At 44.6% G+C, this 11,896-nt stretch overlaps 1 long non-coding RNA gene across 2 annotated transcripts; it reads left to right on the top strand.

The window, feature by feature from the left end:
- Positions 1-5,564: 5,564 nt before the first annotated feature.
- Positions 5,565-9,973, top strand: LOC114055295. 2 transcript variants are annotated; one of them, XR_003570697.1, is made up of 4 exons: positions 5,565-5,831; positions 7,578-7,653; positions 8,433-8,634; positions 9,628-9,973. It is a non-coding gene; the product is annotated as an uncharacterized LOC114055295 (long non-coding RNA). The 2 variants fall into 2 exon arrangements; XR_003570696.1 differs by having other exon boundaries at positions 5,565-5,896.
- Positions 9,974-11,896: the final 1,923 nt, after the last annotated feature.

Genomic DNA, 11,896 nt, shown 5'->3' with positions numbered 1-11,896 from the left:
GACACTGATGGGACTGAGTTTGGAAGTTCTCCAGCCTGTCTCAGCTGAGGAGCAGAGGGATCACTCAGGGATCTCCCAGCTTAACAGCAGGCACTGCAGGCACAAGGGGTGGGGGAGAGGGATGGAAATCACCCACTCTGCGAACTCTCAAGGGGTAACTTCGTGGTGAACCCAACAGATTCATACGCTGTGCACAAGGAAACTGAGCTTTGACACGCTGGTCAACGTGCTTCCTGTCCTCTTTTTTTTGCCAGAAGCTACAAAAACTGCTAACCTCTTCCAGTTCCAGCTCCAGTGGCTGCTGGCTCCTTCGTGCAGGCAGAACAGGCTCAGTGCTCTCAGCTCTCAAGGTCAACAGATCAAGACAGTGGCCAGCACAGACGGCAACACGAGAGTTTCCAAAGCTGGGATATTCTCTGGCTTTTGTGAGCTGGTTTTATTCACCACACAGGAAAAATCTTCCTAATACAGGGAAGCTCTCCTGGTGAAATCAGAGTGGTTGGTAATTTCCTGCTTTCCTCTCTCATACCCAAGTCTGAAGCCCACCAGTGGTGGTGGTGGGAGACCCGCTGACCTCACCGGGCTTTGGCACAAAGGTCTCAGCACAAATAGCTGATGGGGATGGAGTTTTGGAAGCATGGAGGTGGCTAACAGATCCCAGAACATGACAAAGCACTTGGAGCATTTGCATACAAATGCTCTTTGCTCGCTTATTGCTTCATCTGCTGCTTGCCAGTCTTTTTAACACACCCTTTAATTTTATTATTACAAAAAAAAGAGTGCATGCAAACAACTGCCTGAAGTGAACCCAAGCAGGGAATAATCCATTAACAACTGTGCTTACATTCAAAAAAGTGTTAGAAATCCTCAAAAAGAAATGGTGGTTTGAGGGGAAAAGGGGAAAACCCTTAGGATCCAGAGAACTGCTGCAAACACCCAGCCCTGAGTTACACGAGCTGGAAGGCAGAATTCAAAATGCAAATGTTCATATTAAAACAAACTGCTAATTAAGAGCAGGCTCCATTACAGAGGTTATACATCTTTATAGGCTCTACCAGCCGTGCAGATTTCCAGCCCCATGCACAAGTTCCAGCAAAATCCTCCCAGCCTGAACCCTTTTTGTCCTTCTCGTCCTTCCTGACCCTCACGGCCATCACACAGCTCCGATGTTTAGTCTAGAAAATTCAGGGCCAGCCTTTTGAGAGGAGCCATGAGAAAGGAGCAGCCGTGGCAGGGCCAAGTGACACCGTGTCCTGTCCCCTGGCGTGGGCAAGGACCCCGTGAGCAGCTCCAGCAGAGATCCAGCCCCGATTCCCAGGCCTCCAACGGGCTCCTCCGGCTATTCGGCACTGGGAGAGCCGCAAAAACAACTCACTTCAAAAAATAGCAGGAGTGACCTCGTCTGAGGATTATCTGCAAAATCTCCCCCATCTCCTTTTTAATGAAATAAAAAGTATTTTCAGTAGTGGCAGTGTCAGGGCTTGGGCCAGATAAACAAGCTACAGAGAGGGAGTGCTGAGTTCCATGGGTGCAGACTGGTATGAAATTAGGAAAAAAGTGCAGAAATGATCTGTCAGATTTTAACCCTGGAGAAATAAACTCCAGTGTTGATGCAAGAAAGAAGTATTTCTCAAGGCATGGCCTCATATCATTCCCATTATTTGCCTTCCTATTGCCACCTGTTATTTTGAGAACTGTTTAAATAAAAGAGACACAGAACCAGACTGTATCATATGTGACATTATTTCTCTAGCTCTAAAAATGGCTTTTAAAAATATACAGTTAATCCAGTGCAGAGCAACTTGATTTACTGAAATAACTTGACAGCCTGAGCTCTGAGAGATTTTACCAAACTTCAGAGACTACCTGGCTGTTGAAGAGTGGGTCCAGACCTCTCTACTCACACCCAAAACAAGGTGAGCATCTTTTAAAGACACATTAGGTTGCTCTTCAGAACTTCTCTTTCAAGACAATCTATTGAAAGGGGAAAAAAATAAAGACTCGCCACATTATCCTGAGTTTTGTTAACTAAGAAAAACTGTTGGTATCAGCAATAGCTCAGCAGAACGAGCCGTGGAGAGCAAAGTTTGAATAACCAGTGCAACACACAAAGAGTTAGGCAGCCTGTCCTGTGTGGCAGCAGCACACAACACCAGCACCAAAACGAGCAGCTCAGGGTCAAAGTTATCAGGGAAAGGGGATTTATTTAAAAATTGCATCTTCCACAACTAAAATGACAATGTGCCAGTTGTTTCCTTCTGCACTGAATCACCTCCAAAAGAAATCACAGCCTGAGCCCACTCCCCATCTCATCTCTATCTTTGGTACTGCTTAACGAGTAGGACTCGGTTTCAGACAACATTTTTCAATCATCTAAAGCCTCTGATTACCCTCCAGAAGATGAAAAAATGCAGGAACAGCTTTTCCTTTCTAGCCCTCAGAGAAGGTGTTTTAGGATGGGAAGAGGAAGAAGAAAGCAGGGCGCTCAAACACCCATCAAGCTGCAAACACAAAATCCTGAGGAGTGAAGTGACTTCCCTTCGGCTGATGGGTCCTTTTTGTGTATCTTAATGAGTGACTTGGGGGAAAAAAAAATATCTGGTTGGATTTAAACCCTTAATTTAAGGAAAGCCAAAGTTTTTCAGCTGGAAGGACCAGTATTTTTGCTGTACAACATCTCTTTGCTTGCACAGTAACAAAACGCCCCGGTAACAGAGCGCAGCCCACGGAGGCTCTTCGGGGCAAGACCAGATTTGGGCTGAATTCAGAACACCACTTGCAAACCTGATGGTAACTTAGATGTTGACTTTTGACAAGGGCAAGCAGAGTTTCTCCTGGCCTAAAGAGGCCTGGTGGTGCAGTGAATGATGGTCTGTTCAGGCAGAGGCACCTATTCTACATTCATAACGTGGCCACACAACTGCTGCTCTTGGTCTCAGCACCCCACACGTTTTCACGTCACGCTGAGCACAGAGAACCACCACTCTGCAGCACAGGGCTGAACAGACACATTTTCATCTGCTGGGGACTTTTGTTCCGAGTGATGCTGTTCAAAGGAGAAAAGAGAAGCCTTTCTTCTGAGTACCAACAATCGCACTGTCAAAAATGAAGGCTGGATGTACAAATTCTTCTTTAGAAGAGCATCAGAGATTTTGTAAAGGCACAAGGAAATAAGTCATCGCATTCAGCCTTGTTCTCTCACCTCCAAATAGAGAAAAGCAGATTTCTGCTGGCTTTTTTCTTTTTTTTTTTCTTTTCCAATTAGCTTACAGTAATTTTTCCTTGTATGGTAGAGATTCCTACTATTACAGCTATTGAGGACTCGAATTCCACAGCATACCCCCAAGAATGAGTAATGGTCTCATTTTCCATCTGCAATACTATGCAAGAGCCAAGGGCAACCCACTGACACTGGAGTACTTGGACCATGAGTTTCAGTTTTGCCTTCTGCTCTTGTCAAAGGCCACTGCTGAAAGCCTCCAAACAGGACCTTATAAAAGCAGCTTTTCAGGGTTCAATAGAAATTCAAATTAACTTATTTCCTTTGTCATGGATTTCTGAGTCATCTTTTCCAAGGGAGGGGAGAGGAAACATAATCAGAGGAGGGAATTATTCCTATTCTACAAGAGGGAGCAGATCTACACTAGTCATCCTTTATCTTGTCATCTTCCTGACCACAGTATTGTGAAAAGCCCACAAGCAGAAATGGCAACAAACATCAATGAAATACTGAGCTCTTTGTATCATTAAGTCCTGCCATGAGGAGGAAAGGAACCCATCGCATCTTTCAGCCCTGCCTTTGTTGCTCACCCCATGCCTGCTGGAAGGGACAGCACACAAAATGTTAGGCAAAACCAAGTCATTCCTGGGAGTTTAGGGAGAAGAATTCATCACACGGCAGAAAACTTTCATTTCAGGGTGTCTTTGTTGACTGAGCCGACAAAGCCTGAAAGAATCTGCCACAAGACAACAACTGATCTGGGGAGGGGGCAACAAACAGTCCTGCTGCCCCTTCCCATCAGCTTCTTAACTCAGTACACCACAGTTCCCAAGACAAGAAAGTTGGAAGCATGGGGAGATGGGGGATGGAGCTGAGGGAAGGTTGTACCTAGTCCTGGGTCTTACCAACACGTCAAAAGGTGCTCACGCCAAAGGGTGAGGTCACAACCTCCAAAACAAGGTGGTGCCCCTCTGCAACAGGTGATGAAGCTGCTCTGCACTGAAACAGGAGTCTTCATTACAGCTTTTGAGCTTACCCACTTAAGAAACATCTACTGGGAAATGGTGGATCTGGGATCTGGCTGTCATCACACCAGACACTGGAAAAGTAAAGTGCTTTCCAGTGAGAGTTCAAGCAAATACCTAAAAACCAAAACCCCCCTTTTTTTTCAGCAAGTGAAAGGAAGTCCCGTTTGAGTCTCTAACCTGCATTTTCCCCTCACTTCCCACCTAAAAAGAAGGAGCATTTTGCTGCAAGGGTGTCAAGCAATATGAATCATCTTTAAAGCATTCAGTTTAATTAGACAAGGACAAGGAGATTTAAATGACATCACCCCCATCTCGTTCTCTGCAGGAACCTCTGTCATGAAGCAGAGGGGTGGAATCAGTAAAAGTGAAAAAAGCGATGGTTTCGTTAAGCTTATTTGTTACAGCCACTGCTCTTGAACAAAGTGGTTTTTATGGCCGTGAACCTCCTCGGGGGCAGGAGTCGAGGTCAGGATGGCAATCCATCACTTTGGGGAAGAACTGTACTGTAACCTCCCATCTGTGCACGGCACGAAGAACAGGCAGCTGCGAGGAGCCACTTGGAGGGTAAATGCTACTTAAAAACACGACGTCTCCTGTGCTGGGGGATCTTCTGGTAAGGCAGATGAGTCAGGGGAACTTCAGCGAGCGTCAGTTCATCTCCTGCCCTTGGAACACATCCCGCTGCCAGAGATGGACAGGCAGCTGTGCAGCCGTGGCCGGACTTCATTTACACGCTGGAATAAAACCCCGAGTTTCCTAATAGTACATAAACCAGACAGTCAGGGGTTTAACTCAAAGTAGATTTTTTTTTTGAGGCCAGAATAGTTGACTTGGCTGATGCTGTAATTTATGTGGGAAAAGGAGATTGGAGAGGACATGGACGAGGATGGGAAACTAAGAGAGGTGAAGTTTCAAGCTGTGCATTTTCCTCTGCGTGGACAGAAAATGGCAGCCCCTTAATTGCTGTCCCAATTCAACATCAGGCCACCTTTACACTTCAACCAGAGTGTTTCCTCCAGCACCAGCTCTGAGTGTGGCTCTAAAGCAAGGACAAATTTATTGGGTGAGGAATTAGAGCAACCACCAAGGTTTCTGCCTGCAGGGGCACTTCTGCTCGGAGCACTTGATGCTCTCTTGACCCTGAAGGGGAAAAAAAAACCCAACCAAACACCCAAACCCAAAGCCCACACATTTTTTGTGTTCTCCGCTGGGCAGCCAAGTGGCATCACTGCTTTGTTACTTCACAACCAAGAGAACCCTCCAGAGAAGTTTTGGGTTTGTAGTGCCTTGTCAGAATCAGCCTCAGCAAGGAACTGGTGGGTCTGTACCAGGCACATACCCAAAAAAGAATGTGGCATAAGAGATGACAGATGACAAAACCAGTGTGGGGACTGAGGGGAACTCTCAGGCTGATTGTAAAGAGGAAGTCTGAATAGGAATCATTTACTACTCCCATGATTACCCAAGAAAATGATATCATCAGCAGGATGAAAGACTGTACAGAGAGACAGCAACATTCATTACTTCCCAGCTGAGATCAGGACTCAACCTGGAAACAAAAGCTCCAGCTCCTCTGCGGTTGGGTAATTAAACACAGAAGGGGCTGAACAGAAAAGGCTTTTCATTCACCACCACACAGCCCCTAAAGGTGCATTCAAACTTCTCTCCTGAAGCTAAACTTTCACCCAGTTACCAGGATAAGTTATCCGGCTCAAGGAGGTGGAAGTCTGAACTTCCCTTCTGGCCTTCCATCACCCACCGAAGAAATGGGACTTGTCCACATGGAGGTCACCATTCCCAGAGTACTTTTGGCTGTTTAGAGTCTCAGCCTCACACCAGTTTAGGAGGTTTAGAGCAGCTTTTGTCTGTCCAACAGCCTTGCCCACAGCAGAAGGACCCGGGGAGGTGAAGTGTGGCACTTTTGCTGCAGGAAAGAGCAATTCCTACTCGCTGACTCCGAGTCTTTGTAGTGCAAGGCACCCAGGATTACACAGTCCAGATGTAGCTCCTAACAATGACAACCCAATTCTCACTGGAGGGATAGTTTTGCATGGCATAATTCACTGCAAGTGAAAGCCGTGCGAGCCAAGAGCAAGATATAATCTAATTATTTCTGGTTTCTCAGGGCTGAAGGTGAGAGGGAAATTTAAAAGCAAACAAAGCCACGTTGCTCAACATGGAATGCTGCAATATAAAGAAGTGAAAATTAAGGCCCTGCACAAAACATGTCAATTTTCAATAGATATGGCACTAACATATATTAATATTTCTGACAAGCCAAGAATGTCAGATTTCTAAGCACAATATGAATCACATTAGAATTAAGAACAGCTGAGCCTGCACAACAGATTATACAAGTATTTGTGAAGCACAGGAAATACTCAAAGCCAGCAAGTTCAGCTGTATATACCAATATAACTAATAACTGCTTTGCTACATCTATCTGCTAAAAAGCCACTTGATTGACAAGATTAACTCCAAATTACTAAAGCACTGGATAAGACATTGAACATGTGGGCAAAACACAGGGGGCACTAAAAATGCCCTTTAAAACAAGGGGTCTGTTCTCATTAAAAGCTGTTCTCTCACCAAGACTGAAGGAACATCAATGAATTGTGAAAGCACTTCGAGTTTTCTTTGCTCAAAATGGCAGATTGTAAAAAATTTTGGCACAATGTCTTGAGGAGAAAAATAATCAGTGTCGTACTCAAGCTTGGGAAGAAGAAAACACAAACCACAAGGCTCAGTTTGCAGCAAAGGTTATCTGAAGCTATTTATCAGGTAAGACTGAAAATGCCCCCATGTGGGTATCTTTCAAAGAATCATTAAAGTGTTTTCTACTGTTAGTTGAAAACAACTGATGGGACTCCTAAAAAAAGCCCCTTAATTTAATTGACTTGGACATGAACAACTAAAAGCAGAGTTACAGGATATAATACTAATAATGCAGATATGTCACTACAGGATTTTGTTGTGCCCTTAAACAGTTTGAGTCGTTAAAATAGCAACTGGTTGTTATGAGGAAGAAGTTTGCTAAGTGTTAAGAGTCTTAAAAAACCCCATAAGGTAAATCAGTGATCTGGAATGAAACACTGGAACTGAAGTCAGGGAAAATGCAAGGTAAGGTATTTTGGTTTTCTGAAAAAAACAGTTGAGTCTTCAGCCAAGCAAGCAGATTAAACTAAAATAAAAACAAAGCATTAGGAGCCCCGAGCAGTTCCACAAAAACCAGCGTTGCATTAGACTTTTTCATGTAGACACCACTATAATCACTAGGGATGGTTTTCCTTTGGAGCAGGGAATGTCTCATCACTCCCTGTCCTCCTCAGTGACCTGGGGTGGAAGACAGGCTGTGAGGAGGAAGAACAAGTCAGCACTGACACCAACGACAAGAGCTGGAAGGAGGTGGGTGCCCACGGAATCACAGGACGGTTTGGGTTGGAAGGGATTTTGAAGCTCAGCTCATTCCACCCCCCACCCCGCCATCCAACGTGGCCTTGGACACTTCCAAGGACGTGGCATCTAAACACAAACGCACCAGAGCTCAAGGGAAGGTGCTCATGGAACCAGAAGAGGCCTGAATTAATTTTCCCAGGTAGATTGCAGGTAAGTAGGAACAAAAAAGCCCCACGAGCTTCAGTCATTTGTTCACAAGAGCAAGAGACTGCTCTGAAGGAACCTGCTCTGAAGGACTCCCAGGGTCAGCCTGGGAGATTGTGTAACAGTTTTGTTGTGCTCCCTGCCTGGGGTACAATTTTAACAAACCTGTAATCGCAGCACTAAGAGGTGGGAATGCAAGTGCAAATCCCCATCCCTTAATTGCTTTGCCTGGTTCAGAGTGGGAACTTGAATTCAAGTCTTCCACTCATCAGGAGGGTGCCCGAACCATCAGAAAACTCAGTGGGTTTTTTTTTCTGGCTCACTAACCATTAAACAGCTCACACAAAGTCAAAAAGGAACAGACTCAAATGCTCACAGAGATTATTTTATATTAAGGGCGTTCAAACTTCTGAGCCCAACAACCCACATACCAAACATTTCTGTAAGATCAAAAGCTGCATTTTCTGCTCGCTCTCTCACACACAATCCCACACACATCCAAACTCCAGCCTCTCACCAAACATCCTGATCACTTCATTTTCAGACTGACTGCTCCCTAAATATTATTTGGTTTTGCTTTCTAGCAGCTTTATTAAAACCCATTAGGAGATGAGCAACATCCAGAGAGCCAGGGGATGGATCTCAAGTTGAGCTGCTTGAGACAGACATAGCTTGGAAGTCACAGCTCCATAACCCACATCCTGCAGTTGGGCACTCTGAGGTTTAAAACTCAAGCAACTCGGATGAAGCTCAATCTAAATCATCCCTTGCAAATGCAATAGCCAGGTAGGAACAGATGAGAACCTAAAAATCACCCAGAATTGGCTTGGAACTGGTCAGGACACAGACATGTAACATTTTCCAGCACCACTTTAGGCTTTGACTTATCATGGGCAAGGGCAGCTCTGACTGTTCCAGCCCACAGATGCTGCTCAAACTCAGCACCTTGTATTTTAAACACATTGTGAATGTGTTAAAAACATCCGCTCAGCAAAGAACAGAAGAACCTGTTGCTATGTTCAAATATATAAAATTTAATCTCCAACGGCTTTAAAATTAATTAAGCCTTTAAAATAAAATGAATTTAACATTTCATTGCAAAGCTACTTTAATCTGCTGTGTTAGAAAGGAAGCAGATAAATTAGGTTACTCAAGATATGGAATGGGACCATCAGCTGAAATGTGTCCCACCAATTCTGGACTAGATTATCAAAGTATTTAAGCAACTCTATCAAAACAGGCCATGATTTTAGGGAGGAAAAAAAAAAAAAAAAGAATTTTCTACTGGTCACTTATTAAGTTGGCCCCAACTACAGAATCCCTCCTACTGCTCCTTCACAAAGTGTTCTGCAAATACCTTCCAAAAATACTCTCCTCATTAGGCCATAAAACAAGGAGCAGGACTGCAAGCTGGCCAACCAAATCAATTAGTTGCTCTTTCACACTAGATTAAATGTTGAGTAACCACCACCTTCAGAGGAGTTAGAGCAGTGTAAGTCAGAAATGAGGACAGAATTCAGCAGAGCACTTCCATTAATTCCTAGTTAATTGTGACAGAGCACGAGATGATCTGCTGTATTTGCAGCGTACTAAGACTGCAAATAAAGTCTATTTTTGCAAGTCAGAATAGAGGAGTTATGGCCAATTTTGTGCTCTTTAACGAAGAATAGATGCTCTTTGCTGTGGATCTGTTACTTGCAGACCTAAATTCTCTCCTAAAAGCATTTACCCTTGCATAACCTACTGCCTGTAAGCTTGATTTTCCTTCACCTTTCCCAGACTTTCCAGGGGTATTTCAGGGCTGCTGAGGAGTCTGCAAAAAGCACTGCAACAAATCAAGTCCAAGAGTGGGAAATACTGACCCTGCAGCACCACCACCCTCAAACACACTTGTTTTCAGCCTACACCAACTGCCCCACCCTGAGAAACCTGCCGGGAGAGGGCACAGAGAGGCTTTCAGACCCTTCACACAAGCACCTCTGGGTCAAACACCCTCTCCTCGCAACCACTAAGACATTCAAAACTTACCTGGGACCCCACAAACAGCAGCACCAGAGAGCCCAGATGTGGAGGAAACAGCTGGAGCTCCGACTTCTTCCCGAGGCAGCTGGAGATTTCCCAATAAAAGCCAAGGAGGCAGCGTTCGATCCCAACTTTTTCGCTGTTCCAGCTGCACGTTGTGGTTCCCCGGGGAAGGCACCGGCTGAAGGATTCCTGCTAGCCTGGTTTCAGGGAGCAATGGATATGTCTGCTTTGTTTCTTATTGCCATGGGATTAAATCCCACGTTGAGCTCTACTCTGGCTCATGGCATTAAGTCAAGGAGTAGAATCAATATGCCAGTGACAAAGAACAAAATTTAGCCTTTCAATGCTATTCCACCACCTCTGAGGTGCAGGTGACCCCAACCAAAGCAGGGGAAAGGCTAGAGAGAATTTATATGTCCCAGTCCAGGCTTTCTGGGGAAGGATTGTTCTTTGCTCTGGTAATTTTTCTTTCAAAGGTAATTTTTTCTGGTAATTCTGGTAATTTTTTTTTTCTTTCTGACTCACTGTGGTCAAAAAGCCCCCCATGTTTTGCCCTATAAAATAAGTACATTTCCCTCTCACCCACTTCTGCCAATATATAGAGAGACTGTATATCCTAAACACGTCATTTGTCAACAGCTTGTAAATCGGGTTTTTCTAAATGGCAGCATTAGTCATTAATTGTTTTAAACTTAACAAGTGAACACTCAAAACAGGAAACACGATACATAAACAGGAACAAAGTCTTTAGCACAGCATTCAGTAAATAGACCAGCTAAAGCCTGGCCAGCGTGTTAGTAACAACCATCCACAGCTCTAAACACAACTGGTGGATGGACAGTGAATGTTCTCCCGGTGATGTTTGTGTAGTTTGCTACTGAGCAATGAAAAACATCTTCCCCCCCCCCCCCCCCCATTACCCTTTAGCAGCAATGTCTTTAGATCCAGTCTCCTTCCACTCCCAATTTTTAGGGTCTTAAAAACCTCACTGCAGCTCCTGGTTGTGCACTATTCCCACGACCAAAACCGAATGTTCCAGTTGCAATTCGCGTGCCAGGAATATTCACCTGCATCCCCCTTATTCAGCTTCTGTAAGTAGTAAACAGACAGCAAAATATGACCTCTATTTGGTCCATTTTCATACCTTAGTCAGTACATGAGCTTGAGGAAGAAAGGGGAGCCTGTCAGAAACCCCTGGAGTGGCTGAGCTGGAACGTGAGCAGGGAAAAGCCAAGCACTCCCAGTAAGGAGCAGATTGTTCCCCCTCCCAAAGCCCAGCTCTGCAGTGGGGTTTGTTTAACTGGCAGGGTGGGCAGGCCCTGGCACAGGTTTGCCCAGAGAAGCTGTGGCTGCCCCATCCCTGGGAGTGTCCAAGGCCAGGCTGGAGCAACCTGGGATAGTGGAAGGTGTCCCTGCTAAAGGAGATGGGACTGGATGAGCTTTAAGATCCCCTCCAACCCAAACCATTCCGTGACTTTTATGCTCATATTTCCTGGTAAAAAGTCACCTTATAATTCATGAGGCAACTCCCACTTGAGTCCCAAACACCTCCCCAAAATCACGTAACACCGGAGGAGGGAACAGGAGCAGAAGAGACAAACAAACATTGAGAGAAGAGGTGTAAAGTGGTATTATGTTATTAAAACATTACATTAGAAATAAACAGAACATAAACCAAAAATAGGTTTTAAACCAGGTTTAACTTTTTTCTTTTTTTTTCTTTCTTTTTTTTTTTTTTTTTTTAAATTCAAATTGACCCAAAGCAAAAAAACTTACATTGCAAAGGAAGAACAAAATACATGATGGTATCAGCAACACAGAGTTATGGAAGCTGGACTTGTGGGCAGGTTTTTCATCCAGCCCAGCCCACCCTGGTAAACACACCACATATTTTCTTTTGCCTCTGGGTATTTATCTGATGAGTTCGTCCAGATGTGTTTCTCCCATGATTGCCAACCAGAGCCAGAAAAACTGAATTTTCCACGCTATTCCAAGGAAGCCAGAGTTATTCCAAGCATGAGTG

Source organism: Empidonax traillii, unplaced genomic scaffold (genome assembly GCF_003031625.1).
Source record: "Empidonax traillii isolate 1590-97213 ecotype Southwest subspecies unplaced genomic scaffold, ASM303162v1 scaffold52:size1600334, whole genome shotgun sequence".
NCBI classification, from domain to species: Eukaryota; Metazoa; Chordata; class Aves; order Passeriformes; family Tyrannidae; genus Empidonax; species Empidonax traillii.
Note: the sequence above shows the minus strand (reverse complement) of the source record. Positions and strands in the feature narration are given on the sequence as shown.